The sequence below is a fragment of the Cyprinodon tularosa genome, unplaced genomic scaffold, assembly GCF_016077235.1.
Source record: "Cyprinodon tularosa strain WSP-4 unplaced genomic scaffold, ASM1607723v1 ctg36, whole genome shotgun sequence".
NCBI lineage: Eukaryota > Metazoa > Chordata > Actinopteri > Cyprinodontiformes > Cyprinodontidae > Cyprinodon > Cyprinodon tularosa.
In genome coordinates, this window is record NW_024039074.1 from 1,210,449 (window position 1) to 1,218,742 (window position 8,294).

Sequence of the window (8,294 nt, forward strand, 5' to 3'; positions counted from 1 at the left end):
GCTATTTATTAAAAATAAAAGGACATATTAGAAAGAAAAAAAAAAACACCTTAATATAACACTAGACAGTATTTTGTCCTTGCAGACATAAAGAGGTGAATTCTTTGGAGATTTACCATAAAGACACTGATTTCTTCCTCTGGTCCATAAAGCATGTCAGTGCTAGAATCACTAGGGTGATCACCCATGACAACAGGCCTACTTTTCTATTTTTTTCATTCTGTTTTTTTGTCTAGATCACTACAACTCAGACAGTTAAACTGTATTCATAGTATTCATATGGTAATTAACTCCAAGTGTGAGCATATCTAAGTCTAATGATTACTATTTTTATCTCAACCTGAGGTCTTTGAACACAGAAGCTTGGACATGATTGAGGTGAAAATGCATTGTAGTGGTTTTCTACAGTATCCTGGGAACTTAACATACTGAAATTTTAAAATACTAAGACATGAAATGGAAATTTACAATCAGTTCTCCATTCTTATTTGTTTCATGGTGACACTTGGCTCGGATTTCCACATTAATGTTCAGATCTGCACCAAAATCCCTAGAAATGATCCCACTCTAACCCCACACAGGAATTCAGAACAATATTTTGTGAGCATTACTTAATTTCTTCACAGTGCCCCCTAGAAAGGAAGATAATTAAAAAAGATTGGCCCCAAGCCATGCTCATAACAATTACCATAAAGGATTTTGGAGCCATGGTGTTAACCCCATCAGATGCCACCCATTTTGAATCATGCATTGCCCTGATGGAAAAAATGACAGTTTCAAGAATATTTGATAAAAATCAGAAGTCTTTCCAAATGAGGAGGATCTTGTTATTAAGTTAAGTAATTTTTTTTAGTTCATTGTTGAAAACTAACCTGTTTAGGGTTTACATCAAGACGATAACCATCCTATAAGTATAGAACATCTCAATATAAATGAAATTATTGGTCTACTTGCTGGCTCGCCAAAATTTGGTGTCTTATGGAAACACTTGGTGATTTTGCAGTTTGGCTTTGTTTTTGCCAAACACTTGTATATTTATTTGAAAAAACACATTAAAGTGATATTTCTACCCATTTAAAACCACAAAACAACAAGCTGCCTGAATCCCTGTGGTGGTCTTCCTACTTGGTTCTTGCACTGAGGAAAAAATGAAAAATAAAAATAAAGTAAGCCACTCTTTTGAAAGAGAGGACCTTTGCCAGTGCCTTATGTCAATGCACTTGTGGCAAGAAGAAGCACATCAGACTAACTTTCTTTGGCATCAGCAAAACAACATGATCTAATTTCAGTTTGTTTTTTATCCGACTCACAAACCTTTCCCCATGTGCGAATGCAAAGACCCTCAGCCAACTCCAAATGTAGACGTTCTCATCTGAGTGTTTGAATGGGTTTAATAGATTTTATTTAATATCACTTCTTTGATTCTTTTTTTTTCCTTTTTTTTTTTGACGATGATGATCAAATGTTGTGTTGAAATGTATATGTTAAAGCTTGACTTGGTAATCATGTGATCCTGTGGAGTTTAAAATGTATTGGTCTAATTTTTAAACACTTTGGCACTTATCTTCAGAATGCACCAAAATATATTTTTGTCCTTACCAATGTGTTTCAAATTTCACTTATGATCTTTAGCATTTGTTATCTACTAAATTCTTCACTGGTGATGTAAAGATGTATGTTGCCAAGATTTTGAACATTTTGCCTCTTTGTTTTGTATTTGTAAAGCTTAAGTTAATGCAGTCTAAACCATTAAAACTGAAGATTTTACCTTACTTAATATGGATAATTTTGAACAGTACTAAAATGCCAAAGCATTTTTTGGCCAAGTGTTCAGATGCTGATGGCAACATGCAAGATCCATCTTAGGAAAGAATGTCTTCTAAAGTGCATTGTGCATTTCAACTTGATAACCACCTCTATTTTTCTTTGATTATAACATCCCCTCAACATTGGCATTTTTGTGGTAGTGTGCAACATTTGAATTCACATTACAAACCTCCTGTGTCGGGTCGAAGGGTCTGTTTACAAAACAGGCAAAAAACAGAAGTGTTTTGTGAGCATCTATTTACCTTTATCATGTCAAATGTGCCAATAAGGACAGCTTTGGTCCGTAAAAAAATAAAATCTTTTCTTTGATAATTTTTACTGTTATTCTTTAAGCTCACTATATTGAACTATAATGTGTTCAGATATATGAATTTTGTTGAGAATTACATGACAGAAAGACTTTTCATTTTAAAAGGTAATGACATAAAGTGTGTGATGAGTTTAAGTGTGAGTAACTAAGGATTTCAGCATTTATTTATTGTTTGTTATTGGAGGAAAGCAAACCATCTTTATTTTAATTGGAAAAACTCACACGAAGAGAAAAGACAATTAGGAGAAATTTATTGATACAATTACTTTGTCTCAGACCTCGGCAGGAAACATAGCACTTAATTTTGATGGATATGCATGAACAGGTGCAAAGAATAGGGCTGTTTCCCCCCCAGGCCTGAAACTGGTAGTGGAGTGGAGATAGATGAAGTTGGTCAGTCTGTAGACTGCTGGTTAGTGAGATGGTATGCTGAGCTTTATGGGAGCTTCACTTAGGGACCTGGAAGATGATAGTACAGTTTGGATAACACAGGTTATCAGTTGAGAGAACCTGTCCATGATGAGCAAGCATGAAGCGACAGTGGAGAGGAAAAACATTCCTGTTGAACGGGTCATCTGAAAGAAGTCACACAGCGCAACCACCACCTGCGCACATGAGCAGACAAGTTGCGGATCGGAGGCCTTTTAAGATGAACTTTAGATGCCGATTGGCTTTCGTGGAGGTGTGGTTCAAAGCTGATTGGCTGTAACGCAGGTGGATCTATGAGAGCAATCAGTTTCTTCAGTTGAACTTCCACCTAGGCTCCATGAAACAGAAAAGGTTAGTATGCTCAAACGGTCTATTTTCAATATGTTGAGATATTTAGGGATGTGTTTTCCTACTGTGTGGAAACTGTTCTTAAACCTGACAAAAACACATAAAAAGAGGTTGATCAGTAAAATGACAACATGCATATGTACTTTATTTTATGTCCTTTTATATATATTTATATAATATATAACCATGGCATTACAATATTCTCATTGTCTGCATTAGATAATTAATTTTAGTAGAAAATTTACCACCCAGAAACAACATCATATTTTGTCATTGAATTCTTGAATGATTTATTTAAAATGTCAAACCAGGTGTACCAACGGAAATAAAAATACAAGACCTTTGGACAAAATTTATTGAGAATTTTATCCTTTCTTTTGTATCTTAAAGTCAAATTTAACTTATATTTAACAAATATAACTGAAGTTGATATTTGCTTTTTGAAAATATAAACAGATTTTCATATGGGTGTAAATGTAAAATTTGTAAACATAAATTGCTTTGAAGCAGCATATCAAATACTGATTGACAAGAGTGAAAGGCAATTTTTAATGTACAAAAACAAATGTTTGTTTGTTATTTTTTCAGTTTTTACAAAAAGGGTGAAAAATATCCCCAAAAAGTTAAAAGGTATTCAGTGACTTGGCATGTACAGCAGTGTATACAATGTTAGCCTGTGGAGAACAAGCTTGTTTTCTATTTTTCATGTTCTCGTCTCTCCAGCTGACTTCAGATGTTTGCAACGAACACAAACCTGCAGTTGTTTTTGTTTTTCTTCAGTCATTGCCGAGGTCTGTGCATTCTCTCTAAGTGTGCTGTAAGTAATTTTGCATTGGTGTGATTTTTGTTTTCTTCTCCTGCTCCACTGAACATGCTGAATGGTTACCAGAGAAACAAACACAGAAACCAACTGGAAAAACTGGGGGGGAAAAAACAGAAGAAACATCTGCACAGGGTTGAGAATTATTGTATCTCTTGTTTGTTTGTTTTTTTCACAATTAAGTTTAGCTTTTATATCAGTTATTTTATTTTGGAGTAATTCCCAACTAAATGATATCTTCAGCTAATGATTTAAACAATTTGCTCAGAGTCACAAACCCATTGCTTATCAATCAGGGAGTCATGGTAAATAATAAGTACACCCTTCATCAATTGAAGGTAGTGATGTTATGAGATGAGCCGAGGCTTCGAGGTTTGCTTCATTTGGGGGAGGAGCAAAAATAGATGACGTCCGAAGCCTCACTACCCCGCCATACCATGTGACCACTTCGGGAAGTGGTTTAGACTTGCCCGGAACTTCGGCAGGAATTTAAAAAGCCTCAGTATTCAGTAAAGACGCTGGAGTTTGTAGGAGAGTTGTTGTCAGTTGGATAGAGTTTGGATATATTCTAAGAATAGATTGGTTGTTTTTCCGACCAATCTAGTTGGTTAAAACTAGTTTGGTTAGATTAAACAATGTAACGATCAAAATTTGAGAGAGCCACCGGTTACAAATGTAATTGGTTTTAGGTGATATTGCTTTCACAGTTGTTGTCATCTTGCCATTGTCGTCCGCTGTAAGAGATGTACTTCCACTCTTCGATTCAGTTTAATTTATATAGCGCCAATTCACAACACATGTCATCTCAAGGCACTTTACAGTTCAACCAGATCATACAGTCAACCATCAACCTCATGCTCTTGAGGTTAAGGGTTCAAGGCCCACATCAGACTTTTGAAAGTTGTGAGAAAACTTTTTTTTTTTTTTTAGATTGGGTAAAAACACTTCCAATGTTAGATTGGATGGTTTGACAAAAAAGATTGGTTGAACACATAACGTCCAAACCGATTAAAACCAAAAACTCTGAAAAAAAACATTTATGTTTGAATAAAATGACTAACACCTTTCATTTTGTTCATCATTGCCCAATTTGCACAAGCACTTTCACTGTCTGCTTGGGCTTATTTCACTAAAATGGCAGAAAAACAATGCTTTTTCTATTCTAAGACATTTTACACATGAAAAAACTTAAAAAAGATTTTATTATACAGACCAATCATTAATAATATCAAAGGAATGTATATGGGAAAAAAAAAAAAAAACAAGAAAAACAATTGCAAGAAAATCATATTATATCACTAACTGTAGTTCTGCACTCCACCAATAGGTGGTGACAGATTCAGATGAAGTAATTAGCCAAACGGTTCACATGCCTCATGAGGCTTCATCTCACCATCACTAATTGAAGGTAATTACCACATATAAATAATCAAGCCAAAATGAAAAATTGTGCAAAAATACACAAAGTACTAGAAAATACTAAAAAAATAAGAAACATACTGTATTTATAATGCCCTAGAATTATTGTTTACCTTGACTGTGTTAAAAACAATTTCCTCACTTCTGTAAATTCACTCTGAACACTGTGTACCTTATTTTCTTGACAGCTGATTCCGGTTTCCATCTTTCCTTTAAACTTCAGTCAGAAGTTGCAGTTCATGGAATAGTTTTCAAAGATGACAAAAAAAAAGGCATTGTTCAAACTGGCTGCAATAGTCACTGGACTTATTGAAGAGAACATGCCCAAAGCTGCCCAGGCGTAATCCAAATTAAGGGGAAATGTAGCAATATATATCGACTAAAAATGTGGAGAATCAAAATTATAGAGATGTATAATGGTATCATAAGAATGTTTGGAAGTTTTGGTTCAGCTGGGTTTCCATGAATAATGATAATCCAAATCCTCCCAAAATAACTCTTTACAATTGTGCATCTAAAAATAAAACAAATCCTCACTGGTAGCTTGCTAAACAATGGTTCAGAGTAACATTAACTTGTTCAGTTTTAATTTAGATTGCATGTCTCAGTTTAGCTCTGTCTCCCATTTGAGTTATTTCTCTCTCTGGGGCAGAGCACACATTGGAAGAACAAATCAGGCTCTACACATACAAAATGATTTTATCTTGGAAACAAACACCTTTTTTAAGAATAGAGAGTAAAAGGAGAAAAAATAAATTCACCTAATCGCTTACATTAGCAAAGAGATATGTCTAATTTTACACCATGCAATCACCATGTAAACTAAAACAAAATTTTAAACTTTCCTTTGAAGATCTACATTTGGAAAAGTATACCAAAGCAGTAAGAGATTCTTTGAAAGGTGCTTAAACAAAAACAAAAAAATCATAACACTGTAATTTAAAGACCTAGGATGCTCTCAGTATTAAACATTGTTATTGTTTTACTTATCTATATATTTCAGGCATGTCAGGATCCCAGTTTTTGTGTTCGTCTGTTTGTCTTGTCCTTTGTGTGTCTCCCTTCCACCACCAGGAGGCGCCTGGCTCCGGTCCGCCTCCTCACACACCTGCAAGCTGTTGCCTCGTCACCGGACTACTCTTAAGCTGCTGGTTGCCACTACTTCGACGTGTTTGCCAGTTTGGGGTACTCTAGCCAAGCCTTGTTTATGCTGAGTCTTATCTGAGTTTTTGCATTTTGAGTTTTTGTTCTAGCCAAGCTGAGATCACATTGAGTATTGAGCGCTTGTTTCTCCCTGAGTCTCAACTTTGTTTGTTCTTTGCCTTTCGGCAGGAAGCCTTCCTGCACACTGGACCTTTTCGGACTGCCTTCTCCCAAGTGGGATCAACTGAGTCTTACTGTAAATTGAGCGACGGATTCCAAACAGGAGGTTTGAGATCACTCTCTAAGTAAGGAAGTCATCTTCACCATGACCCGTTCAAGTACCACAGGAAAACTGAGTTTTAACCAGCGGCTGCTTCATTCCACTCCGTCCGAGTTCTGGGTAAACCCTGTTTCGCCCTCCACAGAATCAAACAAACCCTGGAAGACCAATACACAGACTGGAGTCTACGTGTCTCTTCTTCTCTGGAAACGTGAGTGGCAACAAATCCTCTCCTTCAAGATTAACAACTCCAATTCCCCACTGAGCCTGAATCTAACAGTCTGTCTTCCCCTCGTCTTTCAGTTTTCCGGCCGAGCAGAGTTCGGAGGAACTCTGCACCGAACTCTAAATACCTTTCAATAAAACCTGTTCAAACTTTTACTCTGTGTCTATCTGTTTGGCTTCACTGCATGTGGGTCCGAGCTTTAGAAAAATCATGACAGGGCATCTGTTTATGTAAACTACGAGACAGAAGCCTGGAAAAAGTGTTCCCTCAAAATGTTTTTTTTATTTTTATTTACAATAAAAGCATAATTTTACTCAATCAATATATAAGTAAACATTATAGATAATGTCAACAGGGAAATTAATCAGTAATATTAGTATTTATTGCTAGGGGTATCATTGTATCGAAAACCTTTGCAAAACATGGATCCAAATTCTTGAATAGTTAAGAGTGATAAAGAATATGTTTCAAATTCCTTTTGGTAACAGATTTTTAACTGAATTGTTTAGTGTATAATGTATTCATTATGCAATTGTAGAACATTTATAACCATATATTATGCAGAATTGATATATATATATTTCAACCCCGTTTTTTTGGCTGATATCGCCATTAAAATATAAACATGAAAATTCATCAGTGAGAACTTAATTTTTACTGAAACCAGTCACTTTTGTGTTATCTTCCTTTTTTTCATTCTTCCTTTTCTTAATTCACAGATGCTTCTATAATTTTCACGGTGCAATCATACATTTGATACTTTTGTTGGTTTCCAAATTACTTTCTTTGTCTCAGTGTAGAATTAGGTGGAGCCCATGCTTGGACCACAGCCAGAAGGGCAACGTTTCATTCCAGGAAAACATATCTGAGCTGTGATTCAGAGATTCAAATTAATTCATACTGAATTTTTTACTTCAAGTCTAATTTGTACCAATTGAAAGGTTCTGGGTTAGGTCCAGGTCTGGCCTCCCTATCCTACAGTATCCTATCATCTGTAGCATCAGCTGAGTCTAACGGTGCCACTACACATTTACCAGCAATCCTTGCCTTTTGCAGCTCGTGACTGGAGAGTATTTGATCTGCACCTCTGAACAGCTTGAGGCCTCAAAAAATGGGATGCATCATGTCGGCTCATTAGCTAATCTTAGTTGAGCGGCAAATAACCTCGAGCTGTAGACACTGCAGGATATTTTCAGTTATAAAACTTCTGATAGTATCTCCATCAGATATTCAAATTTGCTTTCTAAAAAGTTTTCCTTTATCTTTTAATTCTAAGATATTTCTTTAAAGATACAGTGAGCTGTTAACTGGCATCCCCTCAAACATGCTTATATGTTCTAGTGTATTCCTACTTAATGTTGCAGGATCTCGGCTAGTTTCTCTCTTATTTAAGAGCTTCAATTCTTTCATTTCATTCATAATGAAGGACATTTTCAGGGTTACTGATAAAAAAGTAATTCAGGGTAATATGCTTTTACTTGGCAGCCGTCTT